Source organism: Gymnoscopelus microlampas (genome assembly GCF_963454915.1).
Source record: "Gymnoscopelus microlampas genome assembly, chromosome: 12".
Lineage (NCBI taxonomy): Eukaryota > Metazoa > Chordata > Actinopteri > Myctophiformes > Myctophidae > Gymnoscopelus > Gymnoscopelus microlampas.
Genome location: NC_139949.1, coordinates 5,346,562 through 5,367,035, shown reverse-complemented (window position 1 = coordinate 5,367,035; position 20,474 = coordinate 5,346,562). Strand labels below are relative to the sequence as shown.

General features: G+C 41.2%; 1 protein-coding gene and 1 long non-coding RNA gene across 5 annotated transcripts in view; one reads left to right on the top strand and one right to left on the bottom strand.

The window, feature by feature from the left end:
- Window positions 1–20,474, bottom strand: part of LOC311056921 (polypeptide N-acetylgalactosaminyltransferase 10-like) — a 527,855-nt gene that overhangs the window by 318,552 nt on the left and 188,829 nt on the right. The gene's annotated exons all lie outside the window — the stretch shown is intronic.
- On the top strand, window positions 2,700–5,572 carry LOC311057139. Its single transcript, XR_014601955.1, has 5 exons — window positions 2,700–2,875; window positions 4,237–4,393; window positions 4,499–4,634; window positions 5,251–5,364; window positions 5,472–5,572. It is a non-coding gene; the product is annotated as an uncharacterized lncRNA (long non-coding RNA).

The following is a 20,474-nucleotide window of genomic DNA, read 5'->3' as shown; positions in this document are numbered from 1 at the left end:
TATGTAAAGTGCCTTTGATAAAGGCGCTATATAAATGCACCATTTACCATTTATGTTCAAATCTAAAAAAGTCCAATGTAATTGGACATTTCTCCTTTTTCCACAAGACAAAATGTCCAGTATCAGTGATTTAATTTCAGTTATTATTAACAATTTGTTAAAGCCTTCAGGATATCTCATTTGACACCAATAAGGAATTAATTCATTATTTCTGGGACTTACTATGAAATACAAATACAACAAGACCAGGAGACCTGGTTCTGCCAGACCCAGAATAAATTCCCTTTTATGCCCATGTATGGACGAAAGGGGGACAGACTTTTACGCCCATGTATGGACGAAAGGGGGACAGACCGTGTTATGCCCATGTAAGGACGAAAGGGACCGAGTTATGCCCATGTATGGACGAAAGGGGGACGGACAAAGCCTCATGTAGGCCGACCCCCTGGGTCTGGCAACAAAAACTGGGAAACCACGTGATAGATTATGAACGTTTGGGACAACGTTCATAATCCAAGAAATAGGTGACTAGTATCATAAACAATTAAAATGAATGCGATTCAACTTCCCTAGGCTCTACTAGGCCTAGGGAACCAGCTTAAAGTTGGGGTACCTGCAACCTTATACAGGGATTTTAATTCTGACCTCAATAGCTTCGACTACAGTACATACCTGGACAAGGAAAGTGGTGCTGTGAGGATATTATTTTTTGATTTTCGAAGCGCCTTTAACACCATACAGCCCCCCCCCCCCTTCTGAAAGACAAACTGAACAGCATGCATGTTGGCCCACACCTTGGCCCTCATTTATCAACGCGGTGCAGCCCAAATAATGGGCGTACGGCGAGATCACCGCACCTTTCGGCATTTATCAATATATCCTGACGTGGGCTTTATCCTACGGTAGGCTGAAATCTCACGTCTGGTCGAGACCAGTTGTTGACGTTGGCTGCACCCGTTTATTCCATCCTAGACCTGCGGAGCAAGCATTGTTTGACTGAGAGGCATCTGGACACATAATCCACTCATAAATGTATATCTACACTAATAAATAATCGCTGTGAAAATATATCATTTTATAAACTAATTTAAACAAACTTCTTTAACAGTCATTCGGTTAAGCTTGCAGATCTGTATGGCTGCATTGGCTATTTGAAAATAGCAGATCTACAAGCTCACAACAGGTCGCATCGCAACGCGTTGTGAGCTTGTAGATCTGCTATTTTCAGCGCAGCAGCGCTTCTACGAGAGAATTGGCTAGGGTCCAATGTCAAGTTAATACGTGCAATAAAGTGATATATCTCAATAACCATACATCTTTAGAATCTGCCTTTTGGATATGTTGTACAACTCGCTAAGGCGCACACGTCTTGTTTGTCACGGTACGACACTCCTAAGTTGACCTTCTATACTTTTGGAAGGCTCATAGAGTCTTAAACCTTAAGACCATACCAAAGGACAAAGTAAAAAAAAAAAAGTGCCGTAACGGGACAAACAAGACATCCATGCGTGCGTCTCAGCCAGTTCTACAACATATCCAAAAAGTGGACCCTAAGTCCTTATCGTATTCGAGATATTGAGCAAGATAGCGAAGCCGTAACCATAGCCAATTAAAGGATAATTAAATCATGATTTGATATCAGTGTTTGATCATCTCGACTTTTGGCATTATTTTACGTGTAGATTTAGGAAAAAAATATATCGGGGAAATCACGGGCCTGGAACACCCTAAAACCAACCAGGAAGTGGCCTTTTGAGGCACTTCCTGTTTTCCGAGAAAAATAAAACGTAAATATTTGGAATCAGTGTCATCATATTTGTCTAAAACCAGAGTCTCGAAGAAAAATATAATTTCTTTCTTCTTTTAGCAAGAGTTGACCTTTGCAGTCTTTTCGCTGAACTTTGAGCTTTATCAGTGTCAAAAAAAATCAGGGCTGGTGCCAAAATATCCGGCTTACTCTCAATATGGATGGAGAGAAGTTTTAGATTTTTAAAAAATATCTGGAGCGATTAGTTCCAGATTTTGTGCTAACTTTTGTGACAAAAGTCAACGTCCAATCTTTTTGGTGAGCTTTTGTATTTCCCAAGGTCCTAGAAAATCGAGACCTATTCCATTCAATTCAGCGTCCTTTTCTGAGTCAGAAAAAGAGTTTTTAAATTTAAAAATAAAATATTTTTAAAAAATGTGAGAAAAGATAAACTTTGAACTATTTCAAAAATCTATAACTTCCCTATTAAACAATACTAGACTATTGTGTAACCTACCATTCGACTCAAAATGATCTAAATAAGAGGGTGGAAGGGTCAAAATAAAATAATAATAATAATAATATGTTTGTGAAAAAAGCTTCCAAGTTTATGAAATTTTAACGCTTGTTTAAACCACTTTATAAGGGTCATACAAAATCGAGACCTAGCCTATTTGATTCAGCGTCCTCTTTTGAGTCTGAAAACATGTTTTTTAATTTAAAAAAAATATTTTTGAAAAATGTGAGAAAAGCTTAACTTTGAACTATTTAAAAAATCTATAACTTCTTATTGCAGATCAGCTATTTTCTTTTTTTTTTTTTAGGTATTAAAAGGGTTACTTAAATTGTCACTTCACTGTCACTGCCACCTACAGATCCCCCCCAATCAGGTGGGGATCCCCTGGGGGTCCCGACCATAGAGTTAAAAATAAGGTCCCGACCCACAGGTTGAGAACCTGACCAGACCTACAGTGCGACATTACGTCATTACGTCACGCAGCTGTTCAAGGCGGAGCTTATCAGTTTTGAACCGGCCGGTCGGGTTCAGCCAGAGAAACTAACCGTCGGCTAAGAGAACATTTATTTACAAACCAGTTGCTTCCGTGCTTCTACTCTACTAGATAACAGGTAAGATGAATTACTTTATGGAATTAAAGTGTGTTATCCAACTTGTTAGTATCGTAAACGTCGTGCATTTGTCGTGTATTAGCTATGGATCACACGACGCTCGTCCATCACGAGCGTCACGGCCGAACTTCAACCAGTTTTTTGCACTTTCTCCATTTACAACCTGTACATCTGCATAAACGTTCAGATTTTAAATATAAAGTGCTCAATCTATGGTCACGGATGTTACAAGTCTACTCGGGCACTCGGCAATACCCGTATCGTCTGTATTGTTCAATAAAAAGCATTTTAATTCGATCGATGGCCATTTTCTCCGTATTTCTGTACGCTTTCAACTACTTGACCCTATCGGTTGGGAGGAGTACTGCACTCTGTTACATTATAACTCTATGACAAAATGGCCACCGATCGGATTAAAATGCTTTTTTTTTTAACAATCCGGAATATACGGGTACTTACACCGACCCGAAGTGGATTGTAACATCCGTGGCCATGGGGTAAGCACTTTATATTTGAAATCTGAACGTTAATGTAGATGTAGGGCATTACATGGAGAACGTGCAAACACCAGGTTGAAGTTTCGTCATGACTGTCATAATACAGGGGGTTATACAGACTCACGCATGCCCAAACATCACTGATCTACAAGCTCACAGCGACGCATTGTGAGCTTTCAAATCAGTTTTTTTGGGGCGTGCAACACAGTCTTAGACATGGCATTAGCATATTAATTTCCATGTGGTGCATGATGTCATTGTTTATTTCAGGTATAAATCAGACCACATCAGTGAGAGCTAATGTTGGCCTCATTTGTTTTGACTGTAATTCATTATTATTATTATTATTATTATTATTATTATTACATCTATGAATTTTGTTTTGAACCTACAGTACAAAGTAAAATCATTTAATTTAGGTTAAGAGAGTACAAATGTACCAATGGAATGAATGGATCCTTAAGACCAGGGGTCTTCAACGTTTTCAGGCCATGGACCCCCTAGCTGAGAGAGAGATGAGGCAGGGACCCCCTCTATATTGTATAAAATTGTGTTTCAGATTCAACTTTTTTTGTTTACTTGGTCTGCTCTTTTTCCCTCTTTGCCAAAAATAGCTGATCTACAAGCTTGCAGCGTGAGGCGTTGTGAGCTTGTAGATCTGCTATTTTTGGCTAAAGTTCTCCTCACAAAAGGGATGCTAAGGTTCAATTGGTTAAGGTAAAATAAATAATCATATCACACAAAGATTTGGCGGACCCCCTGTAGTAATTCTGAGGACCCCCTAGGGGTCCCGGACCCCCTGTTGAAGAAAGCAACAGACAAACACTGTTAACATGCAAACCATATATGTCAAATTATCTTTAGGTGAAGTTCTCACAGCTACACAATGGATGCTGAGCATTGAGGTCGGTCGTTGTGGCTCCACAGATCAACTTCCTGGCTGGAATGGCAGTTTTCCAGTTATTACAACTTTGGTGTACCAGGAGGAGCACGCCTGTTACACACTGGAATTCATTCAAAGGTAACTTTCTGCTTGAAGTAGAACCATCATGTGTAACTCAAAAGATGTGCTCTCTTGTAGAACAGCTGTGAGTGCACCTTTTCCATATGTGTTTTGTGATTTCAGATGTTTCGTTGGGATCAACCCATTGGCGCAATTTGGCGGTGGCACCAAACAACAAAGCTGCTCAGCCAGAAAAGTGGGTTTGTCCTCCTGTCTCCTCCCTCCTGAAGCAATTGATGGACTTCGATTGGCTTTGAGTGTAAGTTATGTGCAAAACATTTGGACCATTCTCTTCCCCACTATATGAATGACATTGTCATGGTCATATTTTAGTAGAGTTTTATTACTTAATTAGTTTTTTTTAGATCTCTATCTCAGGCTCTGATTTTAGGAGTTGTTCAGAAGTAAAGAAGTGGTCAGAACACTGTCTTAAGTTACATTTTATTTATCTATTTGTAAGAACGTTTCGATTAGCTGACCTTCATTAGGTAGTTAAGCAAATAAATCTTAAGTAATTGAATATGGTGTGCAGGACCACTTATTTTCTTCTCTACGTTGGCTGTCATCTCCTGTGTAACTGCATGTCCTTTGTAAGTAGGTGTGCAAAAGGACTTTACCTATTAGGTGTTGTTCAGAAAAGGGAAAGTCAACTAATGTAAGAAGAAAGGATCACAGGGCAGTTTCTGGATTGCCCCTCACCTCCCCAGACCTGCCATCTTCTAACTGTCCACACACCTTTCCTCATCACCTGTATCACATGACAACTGTCCCCAATTCTCAGCCCTGTAGATACCTGACCTTCTCTGCTTGTCTTCCCACCTACACCTCATAATCAGCTTTCAATACTTATATTGTTCTTTTTTGTGCCCTTCCAGATTGTCATGTCACTGATTTCCAACCATGAGTTCCTCACCCCGGTGGATGCCTGCTGGTTTAGACATCCTGCCTGAATGGACTTTTGACATCTCCTTAACGGACTTGTTTGCCGTGTGAGTTTTATGCCTCAAGAGTTTTGGTTCCACGCCCTTTTTCTCTTTTTTTGTTTTGGTTTATTTTCAGATATTTTTTTCTAATGTTAGATTTCATGTCTCTCCAGCCTTCTGCTCAATGGTCTGCACCACAGCTAGCAAGCCCTAAGGCCATCACACCCAGGGCTTCTGTCCACAGATTCCTGACACGGTACAATGTTCTTTTCAATACTATGTAAGGTCTTTACTTAACCCATTTAGACCTGGGAACGATTTTCTGAAAAAACCCTGTTTCTATGTCAGTCATTCTCAAACATTTTTATGTCAAGGACCCCCAAGATTATATGTAATTGGCCGCCGACCACCATCTGAAAATATGTTGTTCCAGGGACCCCCCTGAAGCAAAGATTTCAGTTAAAAACGCTCTGAAAAAAAATATCCAAAGATTTGCACTACATTTTCACGTTTTTTCAAAAAGTGCCGGGCTATGAAATTGTAGATCTGCTATTTTTCAATAGCTAAAGTATAACATAATGCTTAAAACACCAAAAGGAGTCCCGTACAAAATGGGTTAAAGATAAAAATGTCGTAAGTGTTGGTTAGTTAATCTACAATTGCCTGTAGATTTTCAATTTGACAGACTACAAACTACCGCTAATGTTATTTTGCTATGTCTCCAGCTTTATGATCCGTTTTCAAGTGGGGCTAGCCCTTGGGCCACACAGGTCTTTCCCCAGGCCCTCTGCCCAGCTCTTGACACGGTAAAATGTTTTCAATACATTTAATGTCTACATTTAAGTTGTGACTTTGTAACATTTCAGATATACTGTAAGTGTTGGGTTCACTAGTAGTAAGAGACCACACCTTCTGCTCAAATTTAACAGTATCGCAGGGCAAAGCTGTGGATGAGAAGGTTTGTTGGGGAGGAGGGGGGAATTCATTTGAGTCAACTGATCTCGGGTGTATTTATACTGTGGTGAATGTTATGTGATGAACACAACACTCCATTGAACACAACTTCATTTAGTAAATGTATTTGTACTGATCTTTGACAGACTACAAACTAATGTCATTTTTCTGTCTCTCAGCCTTATGACCCATTTAACTATGGTCTACAGCCATGCCCTCCGGCCTCTACACAGGCCTGTCGACCTGTTGAAGAGGTATGTTTTCTTTAGATTGAATTTATTTGTGACTTGTATTACATTCCACATTGCTTTTGATTGGTCTATCTAAAATCCACAATGCATTGCATAAAGGCATAGCTATTTTTTAAAGATCTTTGACAGACTACAAACTAAGGTTACTTTTCTATGTCTCTGCAACCTTGTGATACCTTTTACCCCGATCTACAGCCATACCCTCCAGCCTCTTCTACACAGGCCTGCCGACCTGTTGATGAGGTATGTCTTTCTTAACCCATTTAGACCTACAAGCTCGGAGCACAGCACTCGGTGCTGCGCTATGAGCTTGTATAGTAGCCTATAGTTTTGATGATTTTTGACCAAGTACAATTAAGGGCCTTTTCTCTTTTCTGCACAGCCGTATGCAGCTACATATATGGACTTGGATCAGTGGAACCAAGAAACACCCAGTGTACTGCAACCTCCATCTCCGTCCAGTGATGCTCCAGTAGAAGGTGTGGTTCCTCAGCTAAGTGTCAGCAGACTTGGCACTGTTGTCCTTCAAATTCAGGATTCATAGATGAGTTTTGCATTCTACTTTTTTTTTTTTTTACTTTTCTTTACAGTTTTTGACGTGCTTTCAATCTTTCCAGGTCAACCAAATCCATCGGACCAGAGCATACCAGAGGGTCAAGGGTGGCAGCCTTGCGACTCTTGTCGGTTTGAGGTGGAGAAGCTCCAGCTCCAGTTGAGGAGGATAACCACTGTGCTCTCCAGTATCAGTAAGTTTTATTGCCTGTAATGTTGCAGTTTTCAGTTGTCTGCTAATGTCTTTGTCTCACTTGAAACTTTACTTTATCCTGTACCTCTTTTGTGAGTTCTCTGACATGACTGGAAAACTTTGGTATCCCAAAATATCCCTACATTTTCTGTTTACTGAAGAGCAGGGGAGATCGACCCCTGCTACTGAACAAATACTCATCAATGACTGCTATCAGAATATACTGTAGAGCTATATAGAACAGTACTCAATCTTATTGTTTTACAAATACACTCAGTAGACTCAGATTTTTTTGTCTTTGTTCTAGGCTCTGAGCAACTAGACGCACTGAAGGGCTTTATCACCCTGGTGACCTAGAGTCTGGAGTGTCCAGTCTCGGGCAGCAGGAGCTATATCCAGGTATGGATGTTTACGTTTGCCATACATTTCACACTGAACCTGACGTTCTTGGTAGCGAGTGATCCGTGTTGTGAGCTGCAACTAGATAGTGAAGTTTTCAGAAGGTCACAGTTGTCTGTTTTCATGGTGCACTGAGCGCAGAAAGGGGTCAATGTAGCTGAGCCTTACAAGTGCAAAACTGATGTCTTAAAATGCAGTTGGTTAATTGCTCGCTCTCTATTCACAGGCTGTGGACAGTTGATTTCCTCTGTGCAGCTGGCAGCCATACACCAGCGTGCCAGGAAGGACTGCAAGAGGCTATTCCACGCGTTGTTCGAGGTGTTCTTCACCCATGAGGAGTGCCGCAATGCCGTCATATGCGGAAAGCATGGTGTCATCCCAGAGGGGAAGAACAAACTGGATGAGGCGAAGAGGGATGCACTGTTCAGTAAGTATTTGTCACACCACTAGTTCCTCAGAGTAGTTATAGATGGCCAGTCAGTGGAGTTGGTAACCACTTATAGATATCTTGGGACCATAATCGACAATCGTCTGAAATTCGATTCCAATACTGAAATTGTTTGCAAGAAAGGCCAGCAGTGCCTTTTCTGTTTAAGGAAGTTAGCCAGGTTTCAGGTAAACAAATCAATGATATAGAGCCTTCATTGAATCTGTCATATACTTTGCTGCTATTTGCTGGTATGATAATCTAGGTATTAGACAGAAAAATGCCCTTAAAGGAGAATTCCATACTAAAAGGCTTTCTTACCTTTCTTTGTAGTTGTTAAGTACACACCAAAGAGGTCCAGGTGTTATTTTGTGCAAAAGCTCCTTATTGGCCTTATTTCCCCTACCATGAGCCCTAAATGAATTGCATTGAATGGGGCTATGGGGTGTTGTGCTAATTCGCTTATTTCTTTTGCTCAAAATTATTATTATTTTTGTATATATCCTCTTTCCATAATGTAAATAATATCCCAAGCGGCACACTTTACTACTTATTTCGATGGAAATAAGCGAATTAGCACAACACCCCATAGCCCCATTCAATTCCCATTCCATTCAATGCAATTCATTGAGGGCCTACGGTAGGGGAAATAGGCAATAAGGAGTTTTTGCACAAAATAAACACCTGGACCTCTTTGGTGGGGACGTAACAACTACAAAGAAAGGTAAGAAAGCATTCTAGCATGGAATTCTCCTTTTAAGGGGGCTAAAAAGATTGTTGGGGGTATCTTGTGACAATATACACATGTCTGTCTTACTGTATTGTGTTTTAGGGCGTTTATTATCTGCTGTGAAAGGCCCAGCTTGGGACATATAAATATACTTGATCCTTGACAAATCTTGGTTTTGTAAATTATATTCTCAATTTATGATGTCACCAATACATTATCATTGGGCAATTTGGCTGCCTTTGTGCAGTAAAAAAAATGCATGTTCCAACATGTTGCGCTGGTGGGACGTACAGTACACTCTGAACCAGGTTGGCCTCGTCTGTGGCTATGCTGTGCTCAGTCTGTAGAGTCATATAGTCTTTAAAATGTATATATTTAACCGGGGGAAACCCATGTTGACTGACTTGTGTCATGTCATCTTCTCTGTCTGCAGACTACGTCTTGCGGTGTTCCTCTCTGGCATCATGGACCAATGGTTTCAGTGAAGAGGGCTTGAAGAAAGCCATGACCAACAAGTGCCGAAGCCGTGCTGCAAAGGACTATGTACTCCCCAGTGTTTTTGGCAGCAGATTTTAGTTTTAGTCATTAGTCTCTTGAATAGTTTTCACTTAGTTTAGTCACCTGGAATGTTTTAGTGTTAGTCTAGTTTTAGTCAACTAAATGTCATAAGATTTTAGTCGACTAAATCTACAGTTGATTTAGTCGACTAAAAATGTATTTTGTCGGGCCTTGATGCCGTCGTAATGACTGTTTTTACACTTGCTGAAAATAGCTCTACAAGCTCACAACACGTTGCACCGCGACACGTGAGCTTGTAGATCTGCAATTTTCAGCATGCAACTAATTGTAAGATGACATATACTAGATCGCTTGTCCACTAGTCCCTTCCTAACATTTTAGTCTAGTTATTTGTTGACGAAATTGTCAGTATATTTAGTCATCATAGCTTTTATTTAGTTTCCATTTAGTTTGTCAGTGGAAAAAGGTAGAACATTTTTCGTCTTAGTTTTAGTCTCCCCACTCCCAGTATACCTAAGTTTCAACTTTTATGTAAATTGATGCCAATACATTTTTGTTTTTGTACATATAAATATATGTTAAAGCTGCCTGCTGTTTGTGGATACTTCAATAAATGTGTTTTTGCCACAATTAATGCTGTTTTTTAAATATTTATTAGCATGTTCACTCATTTATACCTCAATGAGAAATGGGAAATTAAATCTCAATTATTGCTAATGTATGTCTCAATGAGAAGCTAAAGAGACTTAACAAAGCCAATAGGGAGATCTCACCTATGCCTCATTTATCACTCAAATACAGCTCTTAATGTATCTCGCCTATGTCTCATGTATCTCTCAAATACAGCTTTTAATGTATCTCGCCCATGTCTCATTTATCTCCCAAATACAGCTCTTATTGTATCTTGTCTATTCCTCATCTATCTCTCAAATACAGCTCTAATGTATATACCGCTGTCTCCCCCTATGTCTCGCTTACGGATCCTAGTATTCAAGTTAGGAGCCATAAAATCCATAGGTGATCTTTAAGTGATCTTCAAATGAGAAATAAAAGCTGGTTGCTCAAGAGAAGCATCTGAGATTAAAATGAGAAGCAGATTTTTCCTCTGGGTATACCACTGGTAATGTGCAGCTTTTCACTTGATGTTGAATCTCAACTAGATAACTGGTGTCTACCGTATTGACAGGGAAACTGTTAAATCAGCAGTACAGGCGGGGGGGCATCAAGGCCACTGTGGCCGTAGGGCATGTCATATCTCGAGGGGCACACGGCCAAAGAGAGGGGCAACGTTGTGGCCGCCGTGAAATTCCTGCCCTGGTCCAGACAACAGAGTACAAGGAAAACATAATTGAAGTGCTACAAAGTAAGATAGCATGTACTGTGAGCATGAAATCTAGCATCTTACCCATAATCATAACATATTCATGTCCACATTAATACACTAATCTACTAAAAGACCTATCTCAGAATCTCCTTTGTGACTGCCTCTTTACATCTTTTATTTCACAAACATTAAGCAGAAATGTATCATTTCTGTTTTAAAACTTGGATAATTGTATAGCTGATACCCTGAAAAATAGCCGATCTACCCTGAAAAATAGCCGATCTACAAGCTCAAAACGAGCTTGTTTTGAGCTTGTAGATCTGCTACTTTTGCTATTCTTGAATTGGAATCCTGCTTGTTTTTGAGCTATTTTTGAATTGGAATCCTGAAAAGTAACATTAAGTATTTAATTTCAAATGCATTATACTTATGTTAACTTGAACTTAAATACAAATACATTGGACATAAAAAGACAATAGAATTGTAATACTAGTCATTAAGCTACTAATATAGACTGAAGTAATGAAAGCGGGTCATGTTTGCATATTTGGAATTGTAACAGCTGAAATCAATAATATATCAGTTTTCCGATATTAACCTGTGGGCCGCATTAAGTGAAGGTGGGGGCCGCATGTGGCCCCCGGGCCGCCAGTTGCCCATGTATGTGTTAGATCAACGCTTACAATGCGTTGGGAGATGGATTGCTGAGGTGGAGTGCCACACCTACTACTGTATAAGTTCACAGTACGCTGCTTAAGCTGTAGACTCCACGACAAGAAATCCATGTGAAACAAAGCATGCGTGCATTTTGCACGATGGTCCTGGCTAACGCCTGGAACGATAACATCTTTACCGCGGGTCACAATGGCGGAGCGATCGCGCATACAAAATGAGTCCTTTTCCCCAGCGTAAAAAGTTTCAGAGTTATAGGGGTTTTAGAGAAGGAGATAGAACGGAAGCAGATGGGGAGCCATGTTTTTGGCACGGTGATCTATAAGGCCCTTCCTTCTCAGAATCACCGTGGGTGATTCCAGAGCTGCTCCAGACCCTCCCGTGTGGAGAAAAACAAAAAAAACAAAAAGACCGAAAACACGGTTCAGACCGTGTTTGGCACCGAAGCGCTACTCTGTGAAAACACGGTTCAGACCATGTTCAGCACCGAAGCGCTACTCTGTGAAAACACGGTTCAGACCATGTTCAGCACCGAAGCGCTACTCTGTGAAAACACGGTTCAGACCATGTTCAGAACCGAAGCGCTACTCTGTGAAAACACGGTTCAGACCATGTTTGGCACCCGATGTGTTTTTAAAAAAAAGAAGACTCGTCTCTCCTCTTCGTCCTCTCATGCTGCTTGGGAGGCCGTTGGGAACGCTTGTCACAATAATTCAATTGTGGTTTTAAAGAGTCAGGACTTGTGCCGTCTCACTTCATTAGTCACAAAGGCCACTGCTGTGTAATTACATTAGACTGGATTCACATCCACTGTGGAGGCATCATGACAACCTGCCGGGAGGTTAAAACATGCTGCCGGCCCTTCTGGAAAGGAATGGAGCTCAACAGGGACCGCCCACTTTTTGAATGGCTTAAGTCCTTAGGAAGTGAATTGTGAAGTTAAAGTTTCCCATTTATTTATATTTTTTTTGGGAAACAAACAAACAAACAAAACATGTATATATATTCTACATAAGCGAAGGTACAAGACTGTGTGCATAATGTTATTATTGCGCTTCCACTCCCAGCAGGGAAACAGTTTTCTGTCTTTCCCCTGCTGTCTGTCTGCATTTCTTGTCTCTCTCTGAATAAAACATAACAATGTAGAAAAAAATAAATCTCTGAATATGTTTTTGCATTTAACACTTTTTGAAATATTAAAGCTTTTAAAACAAACCTTTTATAATGGTAATCAATGGCGGTCTGATCGGGACTGAAACAATGCCCAGATATGGAGTCAGACGTCATAGATATGTCATAGATAAGTGATGTCATAAACTGGACACATGAAGTTTGATTTTAGTGGACTTTTTCTTTCCTTTCTTTTTTTGTGTCCGTGCCTGTATGTTTTAGTTTGCTCACTGTTTTAGTTTTTGTTTATAGCACACTCATGCATTTTCCATTGGTATTCATGGCTGCCAGTTCCCACCTGATGTTGTGTGAGAGACTCGACTGCTCCAGATCGTACTGAATAACCACTAGCTTGCATAATAGATAAAGATAGATAGATAAAGTCTTCAGACTAGGGTTAAAGTCTAAGATGTTCAGGCCATTATTGATGAGGATGACACGATCTCCCACCATAAAACGCTCCCATTAAACTCATAGTGCAGGCCTTTGCCCTTTAGCTCAACTTTCTTCCATGAGAAGGTTTCGGGATTGAATTTCCACAGATCGTTGAGGTTCTGGTCCATGTTTCCACCAACAAATGCTGATCGCATACGACTGGCATTTCTACCAAATATGTACAGCTCTCCATTGTAGGCAAAGGCTGCAGACTGGCGTATTTGTGGAACAAGCTGTGCAGAAGGCGTGCTCAGCCAGCAGTTGGTCTCTGTGTCAAACACACTGATGTTGTCGTTGGGGAACGCATATATGAACATCTTTGTCCCAATGATGGTGGAAGAGTGTTGTAATGAAATGTATGGTGGAGTTCCTCCGGTGTTAATTAAAGACCAGACCATTTTGGTGGTGTCCAACTTATGGATGTCATTAGTGTCTTCATGGATGTCATTGTGTTCTCCATAGATAAAAAAGACCTTCCCCAAGACACAGGCTGAGTGGCCCCTCCTCTTCTCTGGAGCAGTTCCAGAAACCATGGGCTTGAACCATCTGTGGGTGTCGACATCAAATGCATAAAGCTCATTGTTGTACTTGTTTTGAAAGATCTTACCTCCTCAGATGTAGATCATATGTTCTATCAGGACAGCCGTGTGGCCCCGGTCCATGTCGGGAACGTTCTGGGGACATTCTCCTCTGTCAGTTGTCAGCTTCATCCATCGCAACGCCACTGTGTTGAAGACGTAGTTCTTCTCTCGTCTAAAGCAGTACACTTTGTGCCCCACTGCTACAACGGCATGGGACGTCAACTTTGTTGGTCCTTCCTGATGCACCGTGAAACAAAACGTTCTACTTACTAGAACTGAGAAGGAATGCATTTGTTTTGTTCGTACTTCTACTTATATTCAAACGACACAGACACAGTTTGACATATCTGTGGCGACGATGAGTTTGATTAGCCAATCAGAGAAGCCGATAGCTTTGATCTCCCTAATATGGCAAATTGATTGTCATAGAAACCCCAGACCCCCCCACCAACACCACCACCACACATGGTTTATACATTTTCATATTTAACTTGAAGTGCCCATATATGGAAACCATTTGAAACTGCTGTCCGGAAATCTTTAAACATAATATAGTTTCTGTCGTTTTCCTTTCCATTTTGTTCAGTCTATGAATTAATTAGCAATGCAAATGAATTGTCTAGCTCTAGTAGACAGCCCCCTGCTAGGCCACACTTTATTCTATCAGAGTGGTAAGCTGTGGGGAGTCTGTTGTCTGTCATTATGAAGCTATTTCACAACCTTCAAAAGTAACATTTCCTTCATGTTAAACTACTCCAAAACGATACTTGAATTAATCATGTTGTCAATCGCACACTCAACTGTAGTATGATGGTAGGGTAATGTTTTAACACTGTAGTTGTCTGTCTGTCTGTCTGTCTGTCTGTCTGTCTGTCTGTCTGTCTGTCTGTCTGTCTGTCTGTCTGTCTGTCTGTCTTTACTGCTGTCCATATCATATAGGGTTAATGCTACAAAATGTGTGTGTGTGTGTGTGTGTGTGTGTGTGTGTGTGTGTGTGTGTGTGTGTGTGTGTGTGTGTGTGTGTGTGTGTGTGTGTGTGTGTGTGTGCGTGTGTGCGCGCGCGTGCGCGGCTGTTAATGGTGCTCTCTCTCTCTCTCTCTCTCTCTCTCTCTCTCTCTCTCTCTCTCTCTCTAGGTGTGGATGTGTGGTGGTAGAATGGAGGACAATCCTTGCTCCACAGGAAGTACGTTGCATATAAGGTCCCTGGTGGAGTCAGCCTGGCCCGGGTGAGTCTCACTGTCTGTCTGTCTGTTTGAGCGTCAATACTGTAATACGGTGGCACAGTCGGTAACGCTGTTGCCTCACAGCTAGAAGGTCCTGGGTTCGATTCCCGCTGTGGGTGCTGGGGGCGTGTCCCCTCCTCCGTGTCATCAGTGCCCATGGTGGGGTTGGTGAAAGGGTCTTTCCGTGTGGAGTGTGCATGTTCTCCCTGTGTCTCCTAGGGTAGGTACCCTCACAAAAACATGCAGTAATCCTGGTCTTTTTACTGCCTCCCCCTGGTCAGCCGGGGCGCCTGATGTAGGGGAAAGGAACTGGTTGGAATAACGTGTTCCTTCCACGCGCTACATCCTACCGGGGGAAACTCCCCCCTGTCAGGTGATAAGAAGCGGCCTGCTCACTCCTCATGCATTGAACGAAGCATTAGCTCAGTTCGGGGCTCTCCCCAGGCTGGCAGAGGGAGAGTAGCACCCAGGATTACAGCTTAGGCATTGGCACCGGGTGAACAAATGGGTTACAAACATTTTGAGATAAAAAAAAGTATAAAGAATTACTGTAATGTTACTCTGTCTGAATGTCAATACTGTAATGTTACAGTGTCTCATAAAACTTGTTTAAAATGTAGGAATAGCATAGGCCTATTAATGCTCTCATAACATTAATGTCCTAATCTGCTCTTGTCTTTTGCTGCTTCTCTGACAAATTAATGAACTGTTCCTTATTGTGTTCATCCTTCAACACTTGTTCACAGAACGTTTTAAGTTGAAGTCGTGTCATTCAGGATGCCTTCTTGTAGCTGACAGTGTTAAACACATTACTGCCAGCAGAGCTGCTCATGACTGCTCTTGTCGCTACACTTTTACAGGAGCTGCTTTGAAGAATGAGCTCAAATGATGTAGTTTTGTGCATCTTTCAACACCTGTACAGAATGAGAAATGTTTTAACCTTCTAAGACGTGTGCAGTGTGGGGAAGCTGTTCATTATAAACCTGGCTCGCTCTGACTCAGCTGAATGTAGAATTGAGCTCTAATGGCTTTGTCTTTTTCCTCCTTATTCTGACCGTTAGTCTGATAGTTGGAGCTAAAGAGAATACTAAAGTGCATCCACTCTTTTAAATGAAAGAGCTTTATTATTTTACAGCTCTCCAATTAAATGATACACGTATGACATTGTCAAAATATTATAACGAAACATTTATTAACAGCTGCCTCCAGTAGAACAGCCCAGATAATATGGTTAATAATTGAGTTACAAGTTGAAGTTACAAGACAATACATTAGTTATACAAGTTATAAATAAGGTATAAAACCTACATGCCACTGGCTGGGTCACCTGGGCGAGGGTGTATGTTGTATGTTGCGAGACCCGAAACACCCGATGACCCCAGGCTACAACACTGATGATACGTCCCAGTTGCATCCATGTGCAACAGTGGACTGAAGAATGTGAGGAAGACTTTAGAAAGTTAAAGGAATTGTTATGTCAAGATCCTGTCCTGAAGAGCCCTGATTTCAATAATAAGTTTCTTGTACAAGTGGATGCTTCTGATGTTGGCTTAGGTGCTGTTTTAGCCCAAGGAGAGCCTGGAGAAGAGAGGCCCATTCTGTTTCTGAGCAGGAAGCTCTTCGACAGAGAAAGAAAGTACTCTACTATCGAGAAGGAGGGTCTCGCCATAAAGTGGGCAGTGGATTCCCTCAGATATTATCTGCTCGGACGGGAGTTCATGCTTCAAACCGACCATCGAGCCCTGAAGTGGATGCATTCCATGCAGAGTAATGCAAAACTCAAGAATACTGCGCTGGTGTCTGGCTCTTCAGCCATACCGCTTTATTATTGAGTACTGTCCAGGTAGTAGAAACCTCATTGCTGACTATCTGTCACGTGTACCAGGTATGCACAACCCAGAAGGAGAGGGGGTAAGAAATGTGACAGAGCAGCTTGATTAATGTACTAATGTTACACAGTCATTGTACATATTGTGCTGTATTGTATAACTTGTAGATTCTCAGTCCCACAGAAGGTGCACATTCTGCTGTGACATGGAATCTAATATACCTGTGTTTATCTGTTTATCAGATGCTGTAAAGGGGAAGCTGCCTTGAAGCCTGAGGAGCTGATTAATGCTACATGGGGAGCAGCCTGGGTGGATTTTGAATGCACAGGGTTGGTTGATTGTAGCCATGGGTGGGGTCTGTTGACTATATAAGGGAGAGCTGCTCAGTAGAGTGTGGGCTGCCATGGGGAGAGGCTGACACCTTACCTCTCTGTTATTTATGTTCTGTTGAGTTTTGAGTTGTTTATTAAGGTTTCGAGGCCTATCAGGCTTCGAAGCCTTATTACATCTCTACACTTTCATTATTCTTACGCCGCTTTTGGCAGTTCTGGCCTAACCGCGTGGTCACTTTTTATGAAATTCGGCAATATGGTAGAGGGCTATGCCAAACGGCGAAGACCCGAAACTCACAACCATCGGCCAAAGGGTGGCGCTGTAGCACTCAATTGAAATATGCCAACTTTGAACAGGTACAACTCATGCCCTGTTTGACCTACAGCCATGAGACTTCGATGCACACATGCGTCTCCTCATGCCTAACAACTTTCACATTTTGACTTTTGACCTCTGACCTTTAGATCTCCCACCATTTCAAATTCTATGAAAAGCAGTAAAAAGCAGTAAAAAAGACTCTCCTTTCGTACAGATTGAGCAATCTGTACGAAACTGTATACACATGAACTTTGGACCAATGCCGACAGACGTGAGCAAGCGGATTTTCCATAAGTGAAAACGTTAAGCTTTTATAAGCCAATGAAAATTGCAGTTTTATGACAATTATTCATCTGCCCCTAACACATACATGCAGACTCACATTTGTTTGACACTTTGCAATATTGTAGAGGGTCATTCCAAGTATCACTGAAACCAATCTTACTCCAATTGGTCAAAGGGGGGCGCTATAGCAATTTTTTGAAAATGCAAACTTTAAACAGGCAAAAGTCATGCCTCGTTTGGCCGACAGCCGTTAAACCTGCTTACACATGTGCCTTGACTCATGAGGAACACATGTATCACTTTGACCAGTAAGCTCTGCCCTTAGATTGTCTGCAATTTTGAGCAGTTTGAAAAACATTTAAATTCAGGATTTCTGAGCAATTTGCGTGAAAGTGTGTCAAAAAAATGTTTGACGCCCTTTTTCACAGGTTCAGGTGTGTTGGTTCAATAGCTTGATCGCTTAATCATCTGCCTTGAAACCACAGGGTTGCCGGTTCGAACCCCACCTCATGTAGACTTCATTATAATTGCATTGCACACAACATGACTGTATCAATGAATACATGTGCAATTGTTAAATATGACGAGAAATGCATACTTGAAAGTAGTTATTTTCAATGTATGACGTACTTTATTCTCCCTTTTGTTTTGTTTTGTTGGATTCTCCTTTCTCGCTGTCTGATGCTGTGGATTCAATAGCTCCACCAGTAGACTGTGAGCCTCATGTGCCGAAGGTCCCTGGTTCAAATCCCACTGATTACAGTTTACATTTAAATTGCATTGTACAAAACATGACCCTGTTAATTCAGACATGTGCAATTTTTAAACAATAACATGAAATGCTTTTTTGAGAGTAGTTGTTTTTTATGTATGACATACTTTCTTGTGAAAATAGCCGATCTACAATGTCACAACTTTTCAGATAGCAACGCGTTGTGAGCTTGTAGATCGACTATTTTCACTAGTTTCCATTCCGAAATATATTGAGCAGTTTGAAACACATTTAAACCAAAGATTTCTGAGCAATTTGCATGAAACTGTGTCAAATAAATTTGTCAGGCCCTTTTTCACAGGTTCAGGTGTGTTGGTTCAACAGTGCCGGGAGAGGGATAGTCTGGTTACCTAACGTGCAATCACGCTTCAGCATTTCCTAATTCCCCCATAAGATGGGAAAGCTACACTCTCATTGACTGCTGTTTTCAAATCACACCTCCTCATTTCCATTTAATGGAAATGCTTGATTCTAATTAGCTGGGGAAAAGATGGAGGTGGAGATAAAGAATTTGGAGACACCTGATTCGTTCTTCTGCAACCAACCAGCAAGTGTTCCTTCCAGCTTCTCTTCAAGCACAGGTGTGTTGATTAGGCTACAGCTGAACTTATGGTGAACTCTGCTTGCAAGTTGCTATGACATCAAAGGGGCTCCAATGGAGCTGAAACCTTGCCCTTTTCCAGTAAAGCTTAATAGCAATTATTTCATTCATGTCTTTGTATGTTTATGTTTGAAAAGAAGATGTGTATATTTTGCAATAAATCTGCACTTTATTTCTACAGCTGTACTTTTCACTTGTTTCTACCAAAGATATCTGTAAAAAACAAAAGCAACAAAAGCAAATATATTTGCTTTTGTGTGTGTGTGTGTGTGTGTGTGTGCGTGCGTGCGTGCGTGCGTGCGTGCGTGCGTGCGTGCGTGCGTGCGTGCGTGCGTGCGCTACACGCTGCATACAACTCAGTCCATAATTATAATATGGTGTATGTTTATATATATATATGTATATGCATACACTATAATTATGGACTGAGTTATACACACACACACACACACACACACACACACACACACACACACACACACACACACACACACACACACACACACACACACACACACACACACACCACACACACAGTAGCACAAGACTGTATAATCTATGTCACACACTTCATATAAAGATCAGTCCATAATAATTCAGCTCTGTTCATCATACAATTAAAATATCACTACAGTAAAGTATTTAACAATACAAAATATAACTACTTGGCTGTATGGCAATCTCAACAGGACACTGACCTCTTTGTGTCACTAATTGATACCAAGTGATATTAAATTAATATCACTTCGTAAGACTTTGGGTGGGTTAGAGAGATGTTCCGGTCGGGAATCGAACTGGTGACCTTTCGATCCACAGCTCCCCCTTCCTCCTCCCCCCTCCTTCCCCTTTTTTCCCCTTGTTCCCCCTCTCACCCAGGCTATTGTTCCCCCAGGAGGATGAACAGAGCTGAATTATTATGGACTGATCTTTATATGAAGTGTGTGACATAGATTATACAGTCTTGTGCTACTGTGTGTGTGGTGTGTGTGTGTGTGTGTGTGTGTGTGTGTGTGTGTGTGTGTGTGTGTGTGTGTGTGTGTGTGTGTGTGTGTGTGTGTATAACTCAGTCCATAATTATAGTGTATGCATATACATATATATATATAAACATACACCATATTATAATTATGGACTGAGTTGTATGCAGCGTGTAGCGCACGCACGCACGCACGCACGCACGCACGCACGCACGCACGCACGCACACACACACACACACACACACACACAAAAGCAAATATATTTGCTTTTGTTGCTTTTGTTTTTTACAGATATCTTTGGTAGAAACAAGTGAAAAGTACAGCTGTAGAAATAAAGTGCAGATTTATTGCAAAATATACACATCTTCTTTTCAAACATAAACATACAAAGACATGAATGAAATAATTGCTATTAAGCTTTACTGGAAAAGGGCAAGGTTTCAGCTCCATTGGAGCCCCTTTGATGTCATAGCAACTTGCAAGCAGAGTTCACCATAAGTTCAGCTGTAGCCTAATCAACACACCTGTGCTTGAAGAGAAGCTGGAAGGAACACTTGCTGGTTGGTTGCAGAAGAACGAATCAGGTGTCTCCAAATTCTTTATCTCCACCTCCATCTTTTCCCCAGCTAA